The following is a 21725-nucleotide window of genomic DNA, read 5'->3' on the forward strand; positions in this document are numbered from 1 at the left end:
AGGGTCGGGAAAGCTTCGACAGAGCCAAAGCGCCTCAGGCCCTTAACGGGAGTCACCCAATCACGTGTCAGAATGGCTTCCCACATATCCCCCCTTTCTTTTCTTAACAATGAGGTGGCGGTTCACTCTCTGGAGTTCCTGGACTCTTGATTGGAAGAATCGCCATCCTATAGTTACAATACAAAAGAGAATTAACAGCAAAGAGAATAATCCAATAATGTACCAAGCGGAGTGTTTAAGAATATTTCCAGGGTTGAATCCATTTAACTCCTTCAATATTTGGTTAGCCAAAGAAGAAGGATCTGAAAAATCAACTCTATTATTTTGAATGTCTTGGATATGGTGATGAAGTTCCAGAATATCCAAGCTATTATTACTATTTTGCCAAATACCTAATAAATGGTTTTTAACCTTCTCCCAATCCCAGAGAGAAGCATTGTACTTGGCAGCTGTAACACAAACATACTTATAATTAGCATGGCATTTAAGCCTTTCCTTAAATTTTAAGGCTGAAAGTTCATTACCTATGTTTATAACAGTCGCCTCTAAGGCGTTTAATTTAGTCTCAATCCTTTCATCAATATTTACTTGATTACGTAGAGCCTTGGAAGTATTTTGAGCTAAATTATTAAGAAATTTTGCATGCTGAATATTTTGAGACAATGTCAGAGATGTAGAGGCAGTTGAGGCAATAAAAGAGACCAGTGCTAAAACACCAACAATTATGACTCCAATAGCACGTTTAGGTCTTGTTAGCTGGGCATGAATTTGCTGCAAGACTTGTAAACCAGCATCAGCATACCATGGCTCTGAAATATTAGCAGGTAATAAAACGAAAGAGGGCTGATGAAGTATCAACACTCCTTTTCCTCCATTATACCTAGTAATACAATTGGTTAGGTTACATTTGTTACATGTGACAATATATCTGTCATCTATCCATTTAACTTTTACATTTCCAATAATTAAAACATAAGGAGATTGGACACAAGCTCTTAAGCCATAGCAAGATCCCTCTCTACAGTTCTTGCCGACAAATTTTGGTAAAGGTTTATCTGTAAAATGTAAATACTCTGAGGCAGCAATTAAACGCCAAATATCTCTTTGAACACCTCCTTCACTATAAGTCAAAATATTACTAACAAATCCTGCAGGTGTCATAGCAGAATTTCTTCGTAATTGTCTCTTATGAATTTTTGGAGACCAGTCTAAAATATACCCACTATCTTTAGACACCTTATGTTGTACAGGAAAGGTATTTACACAATCCATCCATTTAGGAAAGGTGCCAATTTCAATTGTAGAACTATTTGGACAGTGGGGTATCTGTGGAGGTTTTGCAGAAATGACTGGCCTGTTATGGGGAAGTCCCATCTTAATTACTGATCTAGTATTAGGTTTTAAGTCCCCATAAATAGAATTATTTGTCAGTCTAGGTTTACCAATCGCTGTCTTTTCTTTGAATGATACTTTCAGACAGCCAGCATGTTTATTATGTGACCAACACAAAGGTAATTGGGCACTGTAGCCAGAATAATTAAATCTAGTCACATGATTGGGAGTAATATGAGTATCTGTAAATCCTCCCATCATGAATGAGTCATTAGTAAATACTGGAATAGATTCTCCAGTCCACACAGCTGGGTGTACCAGGGGTGGATCTGGGAAATATGTCCAATAAGTGTCTACTTGATTCCCTTTTACCTGACAGCCCAGTAGGGCAATTACTGTCGCTACCATCAAGACTGGGGTCCTGTTCTTTCCTAGGCGTCGAAGTATTTGGGAAGCCTGGGTTGTTAGCTTCTTCACATCTTTCCACAAAATCAGCTTTTCGGCTGGTTCAATCTGGTCTTTCTTCATCTTTTTCCAATATCTCCTCCTTCTGGGTAGTGGCTCCTCCAGATCGATCCTCAGTCGCTTGAATCTGGGTTCTATCTCCTCCATGTCTGATAGCACGTTCAGGCACCCAAATAGGACGGAAAGCACCTTCTGGGAAGATACAAGCATGACCTCGGCCCCATGTTATTACCGGGTCCGGACCCTTCCACTGACCAGTCTGTAAATCTTTCCACAGAACTCTGCCTAAGGGGCCTGTTACTGAGGGAGACATTTGTCTCTCAGCAGCTGTGTGACCTTCTGCATCACAGTTTAAAAAATTTAAAACAAACAAGGCATGATTGAGGCTATTTTGGGGAGTCACATTCCTATTCCCCCCTTTTAATTTTTGTAATTGAAGCTTAATAGATAAATGAGCTCGTTCCACAATGGCTTGACCTTGGGGGTTATAAGGAATTCCTGTTTTATGATTAATTTTAAACTCTTGGCAAAATTGTTGAAAAGAAGAGCTTACATAAGCTGGAGCATTATCTGTTTTAATCTGCATAGGGCACCCTAAAATGGAAAAGGCTGCTAAGCAATGAGAAATTACATGTTGAGTATTTTCCTTAGTACGTGCTGTGGCAAAAATAAATCTAGAATAAGTGTCCACTATGACATGCACATAACATTGCTTACCAAATTGAGGAATATGAGTTACATCCATTTGCCATATTTGATTTGGTTTTAATCCACGGGGATTTACCCCTGATGGCAGAGATGGAGTGTGAATAACACACTTAGGGCATTGGCTTACAATCTGACGAGCTTGTTCTCTGGTAATATTAAATTTTTTACGTAAGCTAGAAGCATTTTGATGATGTAAGGAATGGGAAGCTAGGGCACAGTCATACGAAGACATCTGTTGACAAAAAGCTACTAACTTATCAATTTTGTCATTACCTGAAACTAGAGGTCCAGGAAGATTAGTATGGGCACGTATGTGTCCTATGAAACATGGGTACTTTCACATTAGTACTGTCTTTTGTAAATTATGAAATAATTCAAATAACTCATGTGATGAAGTATACCCAGTAATTGAAGTTTCAATATTTTTGGTAACTCCGACTGCATATAAGCTGTCAGAATAGATATTAATAGGCTCATTTGAAAAGTAATCTAAGGCACAAATCAGAGCTTGAAGCTCTGCTCTTTGGGCAGAAGTATAAGAAGTTTGTATTACCTCTGTGTGAACACGGCTGAAGAAACCTGCCTTACCGGAGTTTGAAGCATCCGTGAACACCGATAAAGCTTCCTCTATTGGATAAGAACGTACAATTTTTGGAAAAATAAGTGACGTTAATGATGCAAATTGTACAATCTTATCACGAGGATAATGGCTATCTATCTGCCCAGGAAAATCTGCAAAAGCTATCTGCCATGAGCTAGAAGTTTGAAAAAGCCAATTAGTCTGTTGAACAGAAAATGGAATAATTATGATATCAGGCTCACATCCAATTAATTGTAAAATCCTAGTTCTACCTTTAATTACTAATTAAGCTATAGAATCATGAAAAGGAATTAATGTTTTTTGAGGGGAGTGGGATAAATAAATCCACTCAATAACTCCTAATCTTTGCCATATGGCTCCTGTTGGGGTATGCTCAGTTGGAAATATTAATAAATACACTAATTCTTTATGATCTATTCTAGTAAGCTGTGCATTTTTAATTGCAATTTCAACTTTTCTTAAGGCTGTTTTGGCCTCCAAGGTTAGTTGACGTGGAGAGGTTGGAGAAGGATTTCCTTGTAATATCTGAAATAAAGGACTTAACTCAGAAGTAGTTAGTTTTAAGGATGGTCTTAGCCAATTAATCTCTCTTAAAAGCCTTGAAAATCATTAGGGGTTTGTATGGAAACTGTTTGTTCCGCTCCGGTAAAATTAAAGATGGCAGCCCCCATGGTCGGCACGGAAACTGTTTGTTCCACTCCGGTAAATCTAAAGATGGCGGCCCCCATGGTCAGTGCGATGATGTCACATTGCGCGACCACCTACTTCCTCATTTTCGTCCTGGGGGCGGGCTGACCGGAAGTTTGTGTTCCGGCTAGGCGGAAATGATGACAAGAAGGCGGGCTCATCTGCACCATCCGAATCTACCGCGTGGCGCTGAGTCCTGCAATATCTATTATTGTTAGTAAATGGAGCTCTGAACTTAAAATTGCGCATGCGACATTCGCGGGCAAAATGATTGTTTTTTCCACAAATGTAACATCTACCGCGGGACTTTTGACCTAAATTTTGCAGCCCCAAAGTTTCTTTTAATGCAGTCGCTAAGGCTACTGTTTGCAACTGTGTGGAATCTAAGTCAGAACACAGGTGAATATACTCAGAAACTGTTCCTTTTTTACGATATGGTCGGAGAACATCCTGACAAATTTTATTTGCGTTCTCAAAAGCCAATTGTCTAACGATAAATTCGCTTGCTCCTGGGTCCCTGATGGACCTGTTCGCAGCCTGATACAGTCGGGCTACGAAATCTGAATAAGTCTCACTGGCACCTTGTCTGATTTTGGTAAGAACTAAATTGGACTGGTCCTTGGGGATGATCTGTCTCCAAGCGCGTTTTGCACAATCAGTTATTTGATTGTATACTACAAAATCATAATTTAACTGTCTTTCTAAATCAGCGAAATCTTCAGTCCCTAAAAACATCGTTACTGGCGTTTCTATGCCCTGTCTTCTGTTTCTTTCTGCCTGTTCATTACAAAAATCAGTCCAATAAGTCTTCCAAAGCAAGTAATCTTCCCCGCTCAGACAAGATCTGGCTAAAAAAATCCAATTGCTAGGAGGAAGGGGTTGTGAGCAAATATTTTCTATCAGACTCTGAACAAAAGGCGAATTTGGACCATACGTCTCACATGCACTTTTTAATTCTTTAATAGTTTTAAATGGGATTACAGCATGAACTCTAACTCTCTGATCTTGTTCATTAGTTTGCTCAAAAACTGGAAAGAGGTGAAAACCAGTAGTATCCTCTCCCATTTCTTGAGCCTTCTTAATACCTTGCTGGACTGGGGTAAGAAAAGTCATCTTTAATTCAGCATACCTGTTAAATTTGGTCCTTCTAGCAGGTACTGGCCGAATTCGAATAGCTTGGGCAGGCGGTGTTAAATGCAGCCTATTAAAATTTCTCTCTAAGTCTTGAATTTCAACATCTGATTCTTCTTCAGACTGTGAGCCGCGGTCAGACTCTGCACTATCGCCATTTCGAATTTGGGTTTCTAAACCACGTGGTTGAGAAGAACCCTGAGCCCCTCTAGGAGTCTCTTCCGTATTTTCCTCTCTAGGAAGATCGTTTACCTCTTCCGGACTTTCTAAGATTAGGGATGTTTCTCCTGTATGATGCTGTTCTGTACAATCTGCCTGCGGGCTAGCCTGATCTTGCGAGTTTAAGTTCACATTTCTAACCTTTGGCTTGGCCCCTAGTGCCTTTGTTTTTAAACGGCTTAAGGGAAAGGGAATTAACTTAGCCTCAGGCTGATTTTCCATTTGAATAGACTTAACAGCTCTTTGAATGCCTTTTAAAAGGTCTTCAGGGGGCCACGAACTTTGGCCCATATATTCAAAAAGACAAACTTCTAGGGCCATCCAAGTTTTCTGTATATTTTCTATGCCTCCAGGTATTTCATTAGAAAGAGAGACTCTCTGTAACTTTCTTCCTAATTTCTCCCAAATAAGTAAATTTGGAGACTCTTGGTCACAAAACCAAGGACAATATTCACCTACAATCTTTAAGAATTGTAATAACTGAGTTTTCTTTATCTGTTTTCCTTTCTGATTAATTATACTGTCTAAAATAGTCAGATACATTTCCTTATCCGAAGAAGTTGAATTTCCCATTTTAAGTAGTTTAACGTCTCTTTCCTTCAATATCTCCAGGTACTTTTGTGACCCAATTGTCACCTCTTCCTTTATCTTTATTTTTATTCCTTATCTTCCTTTATCTTTATTTTTTCCTTATCTTTATAGCGCACTCCCACTCAATCTAACTAATCTAGAATGCCCCATGTTGGGCGCCAATTCTACCACGCGGCCTGCGCAGTGGTTTCATTAATGAGGTTCTAGGCATAAAGTTAGTTAGAAGAGATCAAAATAAAACACACAGACCAGTTACCTTATTTATATTGCTAGGTCCGAGACGGCTCACCTCTCTGGTTCCCACCTCTAGCCGCCCAGCAGGGCAGCGAGGATTACTCAGGGCTAGCAGGAGAGAGAGAGAGTGAACACGCCTGGGAGTAGCCCTTTATTGGGGAACAAGAGATTCAGGGGAGAATTCCATCCAATGAAGGTTGAGGGGGGCTGCACTCCAAGGTCAGGGTCAGTGATTGGGTCCCCGGGGTCAGTGGTCAGGCACACCCCCACACGGATGGGCTCTCTCATCAGGAAAGGGTTGGGAAAGCTTCGACAGAGCCAAAGCGCCTCAGGCCCTTAACGGGAGTCACCCAATCACGTGTCAGAATGGCTTCCCACAAGTTTGCCTTTATTATTTATTGTACTACCAACAAAAAATATTCCTACAGGAGTATTTTGGCAAGAAGGTCCATTATTGTGGATACATTTATCTTATTCTCCTAACACTATTCTTACTAGATATCCTGAGGCTGTAGGACAATTAATACTCAAAGGGAGTGTTTGGGATTTCTCCCAATAAAATTATTACTCCATATACTATGGATCAAATTGATGAGTTAGCTAATGAGTTAAATACTTGGGCAATAATCATGTGTAAATCTAATGTTTCATTTGATAATCACTTACCATCTAATCCTTTGTTGTCTTTTTGGTCTAAGCATCCTGTAGTTTTTCCAAAAATGACAAGAAAAACCCCTATCATGAATGCTCCAAATATATTCACTGATGGGTCAAATAATGGTACAGCAGCAGTAGTTACCCCTGATCAAACTTTTACATTTTTAGTACCCAAGCAATCAGCTCAAAAGGTAGAGCTTAATGCAGTATTACAAGCTTTTATGATGTTTAAAGATTCTGTATTTTATTTTCTGATAGTCAGTATGTAGTTAATGCTATAGTATCCCTTGAAGATGCTGGTAGGATTTCCCCTTCTTCTACTGTTTTCTCTTTGTTTTCCACTATACAAAGTCTAATCTGGGATAGAAAAGATCCATTCTTTATAGGACAAATCAGGGCACATACAGGATTGCCTGGAGCCCTTAGTTTGGGCAATGAATTAGCAGATAAATCTACACATGACATACATATTTTCTCTACAATAGAAGAAGCTATAAATTTTCATAAAAGGTTCCATGTCAATGCTAATACTTTACAAAAGCGTTTTAAAATAACTAAAGAACAAGCCAGACATATAATAAAACAATGTCAAAATTGTGTGACATTTTTACCACAAGTTAATCTTGGAGTCAATCCTAGAGGACTGATACCTAACCATATTTGGCAGATGGACATCACACACTTGCCTGAATTTGGAAAATTAAAATATTTGCATGTTACAGTTGATACTTCTTCCGGATTTTTGATGGGCTCCCTTCATGCCGGAGAAAAAACTAAAGATATTATAGCTCATTGCTTACAAAATTTTGCCACTGTGGGCGTTCCAAAACAGTTAAAAACAGATAATGGTCCTGGTTATGCTTCTACCTCTTTTAAACAATTTTGCTCATCATTTGGCATTACTCACATAACAGGAATTCCATACAATCCACAGGGACAAGGCATAGTTGAAAGAGCTCATCAAACTGTTAAAATGTACTTATTAAAACAAAAGGAGGGAATTGGAAAGGGGTATATATCCCCCAAAGATAAACTTAAAATAACCCTTTTTACTCTAAACTTTTTAAATTTGGATTCATTAGGGCTTAGTGCTGTGGAAAGACATTTGTATCCAAAAAATGTACATAAGCCTAAGGTACTTTGGAAAGATATTCTAACAGGACAATGGAAAGGTCCTGACCCAGTGATTATCTGGAGTCAGGGCTCTGTTTGTGTGTTTCCACAGGGAGAACAGCAGCTGATTTGGATTCCAGAGAGATTAACCAAAACAATTTCTACAGATCAAAAAGAAGATGATTTGACTCAAATCCAGAACAGCTGATATCCAGAACTCCAGCTTGGCTATTCTTACATCTGCAACAGTGATTAACCAGGATGCTTTTTTTCAATATCTATTTTATTATTGCTTTTTCCCACATCATAAAGTTCTATTTTATTTTTGAGCTCATACAGACCTAGGTTAATGTTTTTCTGATCAGTTTTATTTTTTGACTGGAGTTTTTGAACATTACAATGGAGATTTCACCTAGGTAAAGCTACAAGGCCTTTACTATTGTCTTATGTGTTGTATGTTACTTGTGCACACTTCTGTTTTGTGTTGTATGTCTGTATGTGCATATGTCCATATATCATATATGAGGAGCGCTCATGAATAAATGGATCCGAATTTTTTTTATTATTCACGTGATTTTAATGGTTTAATTTAAATTGGGTAAACAGCTGTTGAAGATTGTTTTAATATGTGTACAAATAAGCAGGTTAACAGATCTGTTTGTTTACTTTCACCTTTCCTTTTCATTATATTTAATAATTCTGTTCAGGATAATGTAAATTGTTCTAAAAATTGTTTTCTTAGTACCTGTTGAAATGTTGCATATTTTTTTTAACATCATTGTCAGAATTCCTATTTTCATCCCAGTGCCGGTGAAGACAAAGATGAAACCAAACTACAACTTCTTCGATAATTATCACAACAAACTGTATAAACTGATACATCAATGAATAATAACTCAACAAGTAATGCTCAATCAACGGGTCAATTTATTTTGGGAGGAAATGGACATATTGATAGATTCCTCTGCTTTGAACTGCTTACAAAACTTGCCTGGACTATGTATCATTTGTATGCATTGTGAACTATCTGTTGGTGCAGCGAATTGTGGTAGTGCTGGCGTATCTTTGCTGATGTGTCACCAGTGATGCAATTTTTCCTAAGGAGCTGTCAATTGACTTGGTGTCGTGGCATTTCTGTATCCTCCTCCCTTCTACTAGTGATGGTCTAGTTTTGGGGGCCAACAGAGGTGAGGCAAAGAACCTCACCCCCCCACCGGCACCAAGGCCAAATCTGGGGGCCAACAGAGGTGAGGCAAAGAACCTCACCCCCCCACTGGTGCATAGGCCTATCCACAGGTATGGCTATATACTGGACCGGTAGTCAGTGACGGGTATGATCCAATTGCAGTGGTATCAACCTAAGACAGGAGGCTGATGCCTAGAGGTCAGCTCATCCGATGACGGGTAAGAACCATATGTTGAATTGGACAAACCTAACAGGCACGGTCCCTAGCCACATTGCTTATTGCTTAATTAAACAGAAGGGGGGAGATGCTAAGAGCCACAGCCAAGTAATATGATACATGGCATTTTTGGTTGAAAGGTGATGCCAGCTAGCCATTGAGATGATATGATTATGTTAAGATTTACATTCATATAGATATTGGACTCCTGCTGTTCACCTCAGCCTGCTGCGGGACTCCTGGAGAGTTCCCATTGGTTGGGGAAGTGCAGTAGAAGGGAATTCCGGGGGAGGAACTTGCTCTGGGGTTCCGGGAGAACTTGGGGGAGAATGCCGCATGTGATCTTCCCCGGGGGCATACCGGGCATTGGCAGCAGTTTCAAAAAATAAAGTTTGTTCCTGCTTGAGTGGCTCGTGATTTTGTGCCCAGCCAGACTGCGGCAGATGCCAGGATCTAATTTCATATATACCTTATACATGTCGACTAAAGGCAATTTTAGACAATATTTTCAGTGTACCTGCCTTTTTTTTATTGCAGAAATAGGAAAAACATTTCTAAAATTCATACAGAAGCATGAAAGACTCAGAATAGACAAGATAATTTTGAGCAAAACAGAGTGTGAGACATTATCATCCCTTATTTCAAAATGTATTTTACACCTACAGTAATCAAAACCATATTGTACTAGCATTAAAACAGACAAGTAGAGCAATGGAATGAAATCAAGAGATCAGAAATAAATCTGCATTCAAGGTCAATTAGTCTTTGATAACGGTGTCAAGAACATGCATAGTCTCTCTTCAATAAATGGTGCTAGGAAAATATTCACATGAATAAGAATGAACTTGGACCCTTTTCTACATCATGTAAAAAATATTCAACTCAAAGTGGATTAAACATTTATATGTTAAGATCTGAAACCAAAACACTACTAGATGAAAACAGATATAGACATTGGTATTGGCAATGATTTTTTTTTAATTCCCAAAACATAGGCAACAAAAGCAAAAAATAGGCAAGTGGGATTAAACTAGAAACTTCTATAGAGCAAAGGAACCTAAGAGTTTTTACCCAATACATGGAATGGGAGGAAATATTGGCCAACTATATATTAGATAAGAGATTGATACAAAAAATATAACTCAACAGAAAAAAATCCACTTAAACCACAGGCAAAGAATCTCAATCGACATTTTTCCTAAGAAGACATACAAATGGCTAATGAATACATGAAAAAGTGTTTCACCTTACTAATCATCAGGGAAATGCAAATCTAAACCATAAGGAGACATCACCTCACACCTGTTATGATGGCCATTATAAAAAAGGTAAGTGTTGGCAAGGATGCAGAGAAAGGGGAATCTTGCATACTGTCTGTGAGAATATAAATTGGTACAGCTATTATGGAAAATAGTATGGAAGGTCCTCAAAAAATTAAAAATAGAACTACCATATGATCCAGTAAACTCATTTCTGGATACAGACTGAATATTCCTTATACAAAATGCTGGGGATTAGAAGTGTTTCAGATTTTTCTCAGATTTTTGGTTATTTGCATAGATGTAATGCGATATGTTGGTGATGGTTCCCAATTTAAACATGAAATTCATTTACATTTCATATATACCTTATACATGTCGACTAAAGGCCTGCCTTTTGACTGCAACTATGAAGTTATGGGTGGGATTTCCACTGTGCCATCACATCATTGCTCAAAAAGTTTTTGGATTTGGAGCATTTCAGATTTCAGCTTTTTAAATTAGGGAGCTCAACCTATATTATTACACTTTATCTTAGCCAAAAGGCCGAGAAGCGATCAACCTATATTATTAAAAATAAAAAAAAATTGGAATCAGGATCTCGAAGAGGTAGTGTCTGCACTCCCATGTTTATTGCAACATTATGAATAATAATCAAGATATGGAAACAAACTAAATGTTGATGGATGAATGGATGTTATTTATACATATATACACATATTTATGCACATATGTATACATAAGCATGTGCACAAGCATACAATGGATGAAACTGGAGGTCTGTAACGGAAACTGTAAGTTATGCTGCGTAAAAATAAGCCAGGCACAGAAAAATGAATACGGGGCTGGGGATGTGGCTCAAGTGGTAGCGCGCTCGCCTGGCATGCGTGCGGCCCGGGTTCGATTCTCAGCACCACATACAAAGATGTTGTGTCCACCGAGAACTAAAAAATAAATATTAAAAATTATCTCTCTCTCTTTCCCTCTCTTACTCTCTCTTAAAAAAAAAAGAAAAAAAATGAATACGGCAGGATCTCACTTATGTATGGAATCTAAACTAGTTAATCCTATAGAAAAAGAGACAGAACTGTGGGTGCCAGGATCCAAGGGAAGGGAATGGAATTTGTTGGTCAAAGAGTAAAAGTTTCAGATCTGCAAGATGAAGGAGGCCTGAAAGCTTAACTGTAAGATGCTATAATACACAATACTGTATTTACTGTATTGGATCCTTGAAATCTGCCAAGAGGGATAAACAATAAAAAAGAATAAAGAAGGGCTGGCGTTGTGGCTCAGTGGTAGAGCGCTCGCCTCGCATGTATGAAGCACTGGGTTTGATCCTCAGCACCACATAAAAAATAAATTAATTAAATAAGGGTATCATGTCCATCTACAACTAAAAAATATTTAAGAAAAAGAATAAAGAAAATGGTAACTTTGTGAGGTGCTGAATATACTACTTAACTTCACTGTAGTTACACAAAAGGAGTATGTGTACAGTCACGTGTTTCTTAATGAAAGGGACATTGCTGATAAATGTGTCCCAGGGTGTACACTGTAGAGGGTACTTACACAGACTAAGAAGGCTCCAACGTCACTAGGTGATGTCTACTTATGGGACCACCAGTGTATCTGTGATCTGAGGTTGACCAAAACCTTGAGGCATGTAACTACTACTACATCGATTTGTACACCTGAAATATATACCATCGTGTCAAGTATACCTCCATGAAACCGTTTTTAAAAAAGAGTGTCTAGATTTGTTTAGTTAAGAAGAGTGGACATCATCCTCGTTATTGTTATTATCCCTGGAAAATACTCAAAAGAAAGAAAAAAACAAAAACCCCAAAGAGTCTTTCTATGTTCAAATCTTTGCCAATTTGCTGAAGGAACTATATTATTGGGGAATCTATGGTTTTATATATTGCTGGTCTCATTTAATATAGAATTATACAAATATTCCATATTGTCATACTCTTAACTATTTTAAGTGTTCACTTTAAAAAATATGAAATACCTGGCTCAAAATACAAAGCATATAGAAATGTACTATGCCCCTCCACCTCAAAACTTACCCAGGGACAGGCTTGGGATGTACTTCAGGGGTACAGCACTGACCTAGCATGTGCTAAGTCCTGTGTTTGATCCCCAATTCCAGGGTGGGAGGACAACAAAGACCCAGAGGTGATAGCTTTTTTTTAAAGTTATTGATGGACTTTTATTTTTATTCTTTTTAAAATTTATATATAACAGCAGAATGCATTACAATTCTTATTACATATATAAAGCAAAATTTTTCATATCTCTGGTTGTATACATAGCATATTCACACTAATTCGTGTCTTCATACATGTACTTTGGACAATAATAATCATCACATTCAACCATCATTAATTACCCCATGCCCCCTCCCCTCCCTTCCCCTCCAACCCCTCTGCCCTATCTAGAGTTCGTCTAATCCTCCCATGGTCTCCCTATCCCACTACGAATCAGCCTCTTTATATCAAATAAAACATTTGGCATTTTTTTGGGGGGTATTGGCTAACTTCACTTAACATTATCTTCTCTAACTCCACCCATTTACCTACAGATGCCATGATTTTATTCTCTTTTATTGCTGAGTAATATTCCATTGTGTATATATGCCACATTTTAAAATTCACTCTTGATGGACCTTTATTGATTTGTTTGTATAAATGTGGTGCTGAGAAATGAACCCAGTGTCTCACACACGCTAGGTAAGTGCTCTACCACTGAGCCGCAACTCCAGTCTGAGGTAATAGCTTTTATGAGGACCATACTTTCTCTTACAAAGATATCCAACTGGGGCTGGGGTAGTGGTTCAGTGGTAGAGCGCTCGCCTATCGCGTTTGATCCTCAGCACCACATTAAAGAAATAAATTAAATAAAGGTATTGTGTCCATTTACAACTAAGAAATTATAAAAAAGATATCCAACTGTATGCAAAATATCATGCACGTGTACATGTTATGATTTTTCATTCACAAAATACCAGCAGTGTCCCCAAACAATTATGCTTATGTTTTCTTCCATTTAGCAATGTATGCTGGAAATCATTTTACATCACTGTATTTTAGTCTTTCAACAAACCCTTAGCATTTATTATCTACCCAAAACCGTTTCATGGCAATAAAGAAATCTTAATTCATTCAATATAATAACCTTACTGCATAGGTACTATTATCACCACGAAGGCACAAAGACATTGGCTAATTGCCCACAATCATATAGCCACTAAGTAGGAACAGGACTTAGTCTGAGATAATGTGGATCCCAAGTCCATGTTTTAAACCATTATGTTGTGCAGCCTGCAGACTGTGCTACTCTGCCTTTTTACTATGGAGAAAACCTCCTTTCTTAAAACCAGGATTGCATCACATGCCTTTTTATGTGGATGCCATAATTATTTAATAAGTCCCCTAGTAAGGGCTTTTAAATTGTTTATAATCTTAACCTGTTATACCAACACTGTAATAAAAACCCTTGCCCATAGATTATCTGGCATATGTACAATTATTAGGTCAAGGGTGTATGCATTGGAAATTGTTATTTTGTTAGTTATTAGCATGCAGCTCTTCATAGTTATTGTACCAATTGATTATTCCACAAGGAACACATGAAAGTATTTATTTCTCCACCTTCACCAACATATTGATAATCAAGTAGAAAAGTGATATCCATTTTTTAAAAATATTTATTTATTTATTTATTTATTTTAGTTCTCGGCGGACACAACATCTTTGTTGGTATGTGGTGCTGAGGATCGAACCCGGGCCGCAAGCATGCCAGGCCAGCACGCTACCGCTTGAGCCACATCCCCAGCCCCATGATATCCATTTTTAATCAATAACTTCTTTTTATACTTTTATTTTTATTTATTTATATGTGGTGTTGAGGATTGAACCCAGGCCTCACATATGCTAGGCAAGTGCTCTACCACTGAGCTACAACCCTAATGACTAAAGTTGAACTTTCTTTCATTTGTATATGCCCATTTGCATATTTTGCACCATTTATTCATATTCTCTGCTCACTTTTCCTATTTATTTTGGGGTCTTATTGATAAGTCACTTAATTGGCACATTAAGTAAATTCAACCTAATCTGTAATAGGCATTATAAATCTTTTTTTCTAATTGTATGTTGGTGTTGTTTATGGATTTTTTTTTCCATGTTGGTTTTTTTTTAAACTGAAAGAAGAGAATTCTTTTATTAATCACAACCTAAAACTGCCTTAGAATCCTAAGAATTGAGCCAGGATAAATAATGCTGTTATAAAATTTACATTTCTCACATTTAAGAGGAAAATATTACATATTAGGGCGCTTCTGGGTGTTATGAACTAATTTCAGCAAAACTTTATTTTAAAAAATAGAAAGTAGCAATTAATATATATTCTTAAACTGTGTGAAGATAAAATTAGAAAGGCAACTGGTAACAACCAGCAGAATTATGATCATTTTGTTGGACATTAAGAACCACATTTCGTTTTTAGCTGTTATATCTGCATACGTTTTTTCATTGATAAGGTAAATGCCGGCTATGGGTGCCACATGATTAGTAAGTTTCTTCTTCAGTAACAAATACTTGACTGATCAAGACTCAGGTGAATTTTCTTTCCTTATTTTGCTCTTTTGGAGCAGAAACAAATATCTTTATCTTTTATCTTTATTATATGAAATACAGCTATTGTAACTTTTCTAACTCACCATTAAACAAGGGCAATGAATTGTTAAGAATGTCTCTGAAGTATTTCCAGTATTTAAAATAATAGGACTCTGAATAATTTTCAAAACTAAGTTCCCATTTTGGTATAGGATTTGATAGTCATAACACATTTGATCTGTATTCTTCTATCAACTACACTTTGCCCTCATTGTGGGTTAGTGTTAGGGTCTCAAACTATTTCTACATATAGAGCATCTTTAAATAAGTTTCTTCACTGAACTTAAGACTTTTTTTCCTCACTTATGTGCCCATGAAAATTAATGAGCATACACATACATATACTTGCATACATATGTACGTATAGAAGTAAGTTACTTTGCCATTAGAATAAAACTAGACATTAGGGGGACAACTCTGAGAAACAGTTTGGTCTTCTATGGAAGTCTTCCTCTATGCTGAGGAAGGCAGGTAGAGTTCAATGAAGGATGTGATGAGGCTATAGGAAGTTTTCTCATCATCTGTCAGTCCTGCATTGCCAGGTCTCACCACCACAGCTACATGCACACCTGCTTCCTCAGTAGCACTGGCCTCTAGAGGAGCATCTGTTAGAAACAAGACGTTGTTGGTTGAGCCTCCAATGTTGTTTGCAATCTCTCTGTAACTCTCACTCTCTACTGTGTCCAATTTTGGTATCAAAGTGACCATCAAAAAGCTCAAGAATATTTCCCTCTGCAGAATGCCCAAATAATAGTTTCTGAGCCTTTACACTTCCAGAAGAATAGACATACACCTTCCTTCCATCTTCTCTCCACTTCCTGACGGCTGGAACTGCATCTTCAAAAGAACTCTGCTTTCATTGTCCATCTGTGAGTGCTGCCCTCCACATGTGGCCCTGCAGTTGTTTGAGTGCTGTAGTCTTTGGGTCCAGAGACATCTGCCAGCACACATTATCTACGGCGGCCTGGATTACCTGTTGTAGTTCATCGTCCCCATTTCCAGATGCTGCAGGGATTGGAAGAGCCCCATCCAGGTGGGCATCTTCTTCAGCCTCTAAAGATTGACATCCTGCAGGTGCTCCTCTTCTTCCCAATGTGTCTGCAGATACTCTTTAACATTTTCTTTGATGTAAGGAAATAAAATGTCCTTCACGAACGCAATCGGGGTTGTGGTACCTTCGATGTCTAACAAGATCACAGTGACTTCAGTGGGCACCGAAAACAGGACCATTTCCCTCCCAGATGTTACCATGGAAATCGGAATGCTGGTAGGGAGGGTGGAGGGCTTCCGATAGCCCCGAAGCAATCTCGGAGGTGGCCACCGCGTGGGGCCTGAAGCACACAGGAAAAGATACCTCCGTGGACTAGTTGACAGGACTGGCGTCCAGGGGCCAGAACTCTACCAGGCAGAGAAGCAGGCCCAGACCTGCCACGTTGGTTTTTAAAATCTCAGTGTAGTCAGATTTATCCACATTTTCTTTCATGTCTTCTAGGCTCTGTGTCATTCTTTTTTTAATTTTTTGGTCTGTATTTTTATTTTATTTTATTTTTGCATTCAGAAGAGTCTTGTTTTTGTTTTTTATTGATTTTTAAAATAAATGACAACAGAATGCATTACAATTCTTATTACAAGTATACAGCACAGTTTTTCATATCTCTGGTTGTATATAAAGTATGTTGGCACCAATTCATGTCTTCATACATGAACTTTGGATAATGATGTCCATCACATTCCACCATCCTTGCTAACCCCCTGCGCCCTACCTTTCCCCTCCCACCCCTCTGCCCTATCTAGAATTCATCTATTCCTCCCATGCTCCCCCTCCCTACCCCACTATAAGTCAGCCTCCTTTTATCAGAGAAAATGTTTCACATTTGTTTTTTGAGATTGGCTAACTTCACTTAGCATTATCTTCTCCAACGCCATCCATTTACCTGCAAATGCCATGATTTTGTTCTTTTTTAATGCAGAGTAAAATTCCATTGTGTAGATATGCCATATTTTTTTTAATCCATTCACCCACTGAAGGGCATCTGGGTTGGCTCCACAGTTTAGCTATTGTGAATTGTGCTGCTATAAACATTGATGTGGCTGTGTCCCTGTAGTATGTTGTTTTTAAGTCCTTTGGGTATAGACCCAGGAGAGGGATAACTGGGTCAAATGGTGGTTCCATTCCCAGATTTCCAAGGAATCTCCATACTGTTTTTCATATTGGCTGCTCCAATTTGCAGTCCCACCAGCAATATATGAGTGTATCTTTTTCCCCACATCCTCTCCAACACTTATTGGTGTTTGTCTTCATAATAGCTGCCATTCTGACTGGAGTGAGATTTGCATTTCTCTAATTGCTAGAGATGATGAACATTTTTTCATATATTTGTTGATTGAGTATATATTCTCTTCTGAGAAATGTCTGTTCAGGTCCTTGGCTCATTGGTTGATTGGGTTATTTGTTTTTTTGTTGCTTAGCTTGTTGAGTTCTTTATATACCCTAGAGATTAGTGCGATATCTGATGTGTGAGGGGTAAAAATTTACTTCCAGGATATGGGCTCTCTGTTCACCTCACAGATTGTTTCTTTTGCTGAGAAGAACTAAATGAACATTTGCAATGAATCCCAAATTCAAACCTACCTGCAATGTGATGGCATTAAAAGGGGGGTCTTTTGATAAGATGGGGTCCCCATGAATGAAATAGGCATTTTTATAAGCACAACTCCAGAGAACTCCCTCACCACATGCTACAATGTGATGACACACTGGAAAGTTGGCAAAGGGCAACCTGAAGAGGGTCCTCATCAGAGTCCTGATCTCAGCCTCCCAGCCTCCGGAGTTGTGAAAAATAAATGTTTATAAAGTCACCAAGCTGATGGTACTTTGCTCTAGCAGCCAGAGGGACATAGCTCTAGATGCACTGTCTCACTTCCGATCTGTGAGTGTTCTCCAGCGTCCTTGGATTCCCAGTCCCCCTCCAGGCTTCCCAAAGCCTTGTCTGCATAGAGTAGGGGGCACCAGCCAACCCCACTCCCTTTCCCAGTCCATCTCCTCCAGGGGCTCTGGACCTCTCTCCAGGACAGCCCCATGTAGGGGTGGCACAGGAATCTCCTTGACATAGGTCCCATCTCTGAAAATCATTGTCTTCAAGTCTATTTGGGGACTTGACTGTGGCATCAGTGAGAAGGGGGAGACCTTCATCATCTTCTGCTTTCCCCATGCCTCCAGCTCCTAAGGGGCAGGTACTCAGGAACAGCCCTCATGGGTCCTCCCCATGTGGCCTCAGGGAACCCTCTGTCCTCACTAACCATGGACTCTGCAGATGTAGCCCAGCACATTGGTGGGAGGTTGATGTTAGGATGGATAGGGTTGCTGCCCTAGCCATCCCAGCATCTCCCATGGTTTTGTCCCCAAACTTCTATCTTATTCCCATCCCTGCCTGCCAGGGTACTCATCTCTGAGCCTAACTTCAGCATCAGAGCCAAAGAGCACAGATCCCAAGACCCCAACCCAGACCCCGGCACCCAAGGAGAGGCAAACCTAGGCTACAGAGCACAGCCAGCCCAGAGCTCCGGGAACACACAGAGAAGGACACAGCCTGCCACTCAGCCTAGAATGAGGATCCAGGACCTCAGGAGCCCAGCTCTACAGCCTGTAGAGCCACCAAGGACAAAACCCAGCTATGTGAGCTTGGTCCCTCCAGCCAAGAAGCCACCCTTCGAATCTGTCAAATATCTCATAGGGACTGTCCTGATTCGGGTCTTCAGGCAGTCCCTCATTATTACCTCCCGCATCTCTTTGTTCTCCTCTCAGAAGTAATTGCCTTTAATAAAATGTGTGCCTGTCCTCCTTTGATTGCAAACCTACAGAGCTCTTAAATGGACTGGCTGGAGTCCTAGCCAGCTCAGAGGATGTTTCTGCAAGGAATGAAGAGGTGTCAATGGTGCAGTTCTACATGTTGCCACCAGAGGGCAGGATCACCCCACACTCATGGGACCATGGTGGGCACCCACAGGTGAATGGAAGTCTTCTTTTCCCCTGGGTTGGTCACTTTTCTGTACAGAGAAACTCCATTATCTGCTTGGGAGTAATGTGTGAGGACACCTTTATCTCTGGCAGCTCAGCAGTGGGAGGGCTGTTGTGGTTTCACCTTAGGATGGAACCCAGTGCTTCACATGTGCTAGGCAAGTGCTCTACCACCAAGCCACAACCCCAGCCCAGGGAAGCTACTTTCTAATGAAGTCTGTGTGTTTATTTTGATCCTTCAGCTGTGCTGACTCCTGTAAGTTCAGGGATTTTCCTATAACGGGGGTAGGGAGCATCACAGGAGACAGCACCTAGACATGATGGAGTCGGGGAGGTCAGAATCTGGGGCTGGTGGGGTCAGGCCAGGAATTGGGAGGAGACAGTCTGGTTGGCCAGGCCCTGGAAGCTGATCCTAAAAGAAAACAACACTGTTAGATGAAAGAAAGAAATTTATTTCTAAATGGTGCTGGTAGTGTTCTCGTGAGGGCACATGTCTGTCCCCTGCCAGGGCATGTGTGTCCACCTCTATCCCCTACAGCAGCTTATGCACCCAGGAAGGGACAAGAAGTGGGTCTTGGGAGTGGGTGGGGAAGCCCCAGGACCCCTGCCTGGCAGGCCTTCTTAAGTAGCCTGTCCTAGTGGCCTGTGGCTCTCAATGCCTTTCACCCAACCAAGGTCTTCTCAGCTTCTAGGAGGCATCGTCGCATTAGCACAGAGGACAGCCAAAGTCCACGAGCAGGTTTGGGTCCACTGACATGCCTCTGTCTCCTCCAGCTTGGGTTCCTGGTGAAGAGGGACAAGCTGGGTTTCCTGTTGCTGACCACAAGAGATGCAGTTCTCCAGCCAGGACTCTGCATGCTCCGTGTTGTGACAGTTCCCGGAGAGGTACAAAGTCCAGGAAGAGAGAAATCTGTCCCTGCCCACAGCAGGTCTTCTGCCTCTATTCGTTGAGCCCACCCTGGAGACTCATCTGGAAACTCACCATGTCCTTACCCTACCCTGACCCCATGGCAACAGCTTAAATTGAACCTCCCCCAGCATTGGGCCGGCATCCCCAGCAGTCCTCTGAGTCCCTCACTCCAGTCCATTCTCCATTCTTTTTGCATGTGTGGAGTATATTTATACTAGCTGTTTGAATGTCCTTGTCTTTAAAATAAAACATTTTTAGTTGTAGATGAACACAATACCTCTATTTTATTTATTTATTTTTTATGTGGTGCTGGAAATCGAACCCAGTGCTTCACACATGCTAGGCAAGTAGCCACCACCCCAGGCCCTTAATGTTCTTGTCTTCCGATATCATTTTGTCATTGATGGGTCTCTATTAATTTTTCTCCTCATTACAGGTGGTATTTTTCTGCATCTTTTGCCTGCCTGGCAGAAATTCTTTTTTTTTTTTTATTGAAAACTAGGTATTTTGAATTTTATGCTTTTAGGAGCCAGAATTTTTTTTTTGGTATTAATTTAAATGTTTTGAATTTGGAATGCATTTAGTTTACTTGGAAACAGTTTAATCTGGCTTGCCTTTAACTTTTTTTTTTTTTTTTTTTGGTAGTTGTAGATGAACGTATGCCTTTATTTTATTTATTTTTTTGTGGTGCTAAGGATCAAACCCAGTGCCTCACATGTGCTAGGTAAGCGCTCTGCTGCTGGGCTCCAGCCCAGCCTACCTTTAACTTTTTAGGCAGGGCCAGAATAGTTTTCAGAACTAATGGAACCCAATAAAATCCTTCTGAGTCTTAAAGCTGTAGCTGATGAGATTATGTGTTCCTGATGTTGGAAGATGAAGGGTTTCTAGCCTTGTGTGAGCTCCAGAGATTTCTTTCTGCCCTTTCCGGGAAGTTTCTCCATATCAGGTAAGTTATGGAATCCAGAGCAAATCTCTGAGGCTCAATGCAGCTCTGTCTGGTTGCATACCCTGCCCACTTCCTGAGTTCCCAACTGGAACTGAACTCGGGGAGACCACCTAGCTGTTTGGTCAGGGATCACTATTCTGTTCCTATTGTTTAATGCCTGAAAGCCAAGATTTTTGTCCAGTTTTATAGTTGCATACAGCAGGAGTATAAACTGGTTCCTGTTATTCCATAATGGCTTGAATGAAAGACAAAAGGTCCAATTTTTATCTTTTAGGCAGACTATATCTTTATAGTGGATTATACCTTAGGTATTTTAAAATTTCACTATATGATTAGGTGCGGACATGTCTCCCATTTGGAGCACCAACTCCCTTTCAATCTGAGGCCTCCCCAACCCCTCCTATGAAATTATCACTATTTCCTTCCCTTTACTTTTGAATTTGGAGACTTCTCCCTTTAGAGACTTCTTCATTGAAATCATTACCTCTAAACGTTTCATGTCACATTTATTTCCAAAGCCCTCTGATAAACTCTTTGCTATCTACAGTATTTCCAGCTCATTAACCATAGGCTGATCTACTGAGTTTTTATTGGTTAGACATTTTACTTTTTAACCACTTATTTCTACACCACATTACCAATGTTATTGTTTTTTGAGAATGTTTAGCCTAGTTTGTTCTTTTATGACTAAATTCCTCAGAATTTTGGTTATTCTTGCCAGAACACATTCTTTATCGGGAGCTCTGCAATCTTGACTGGAAGAGCCCAG

The 21725-nt window shown here is 39.8% G+C and overlaps 1 pseudogene across 1 annotated transcript; it reads right to left on the minus strand.

The window, feature by feature from the left end:
• Positions 1 to 15535: 15535 nt before the first annotated feature.
• Positions 15536 to 16312, minus strand: LOC308652206 (enolase-phosphatase E1-like; annotated as a pseudogene). Its single transcript has one exon. The product of its transcript is annotated as an enolase-phosphatase E1-like (transcript).
• Positions 16313 to 21725: the final 5413 nt, after the last annotated feature.

The sequence above is a fragment of the Spermophilus citellus genome, assembly GCF_964194105.1.
Source record: "Spermophilus citellus genome assembly, chromosome: 6".
Lineage (NCBI taxonomy): Eukaryota > Metazoa > Chordata > Mammalia > Rodentia > Sciuridae > Spermophilus > Spermophilus citellus.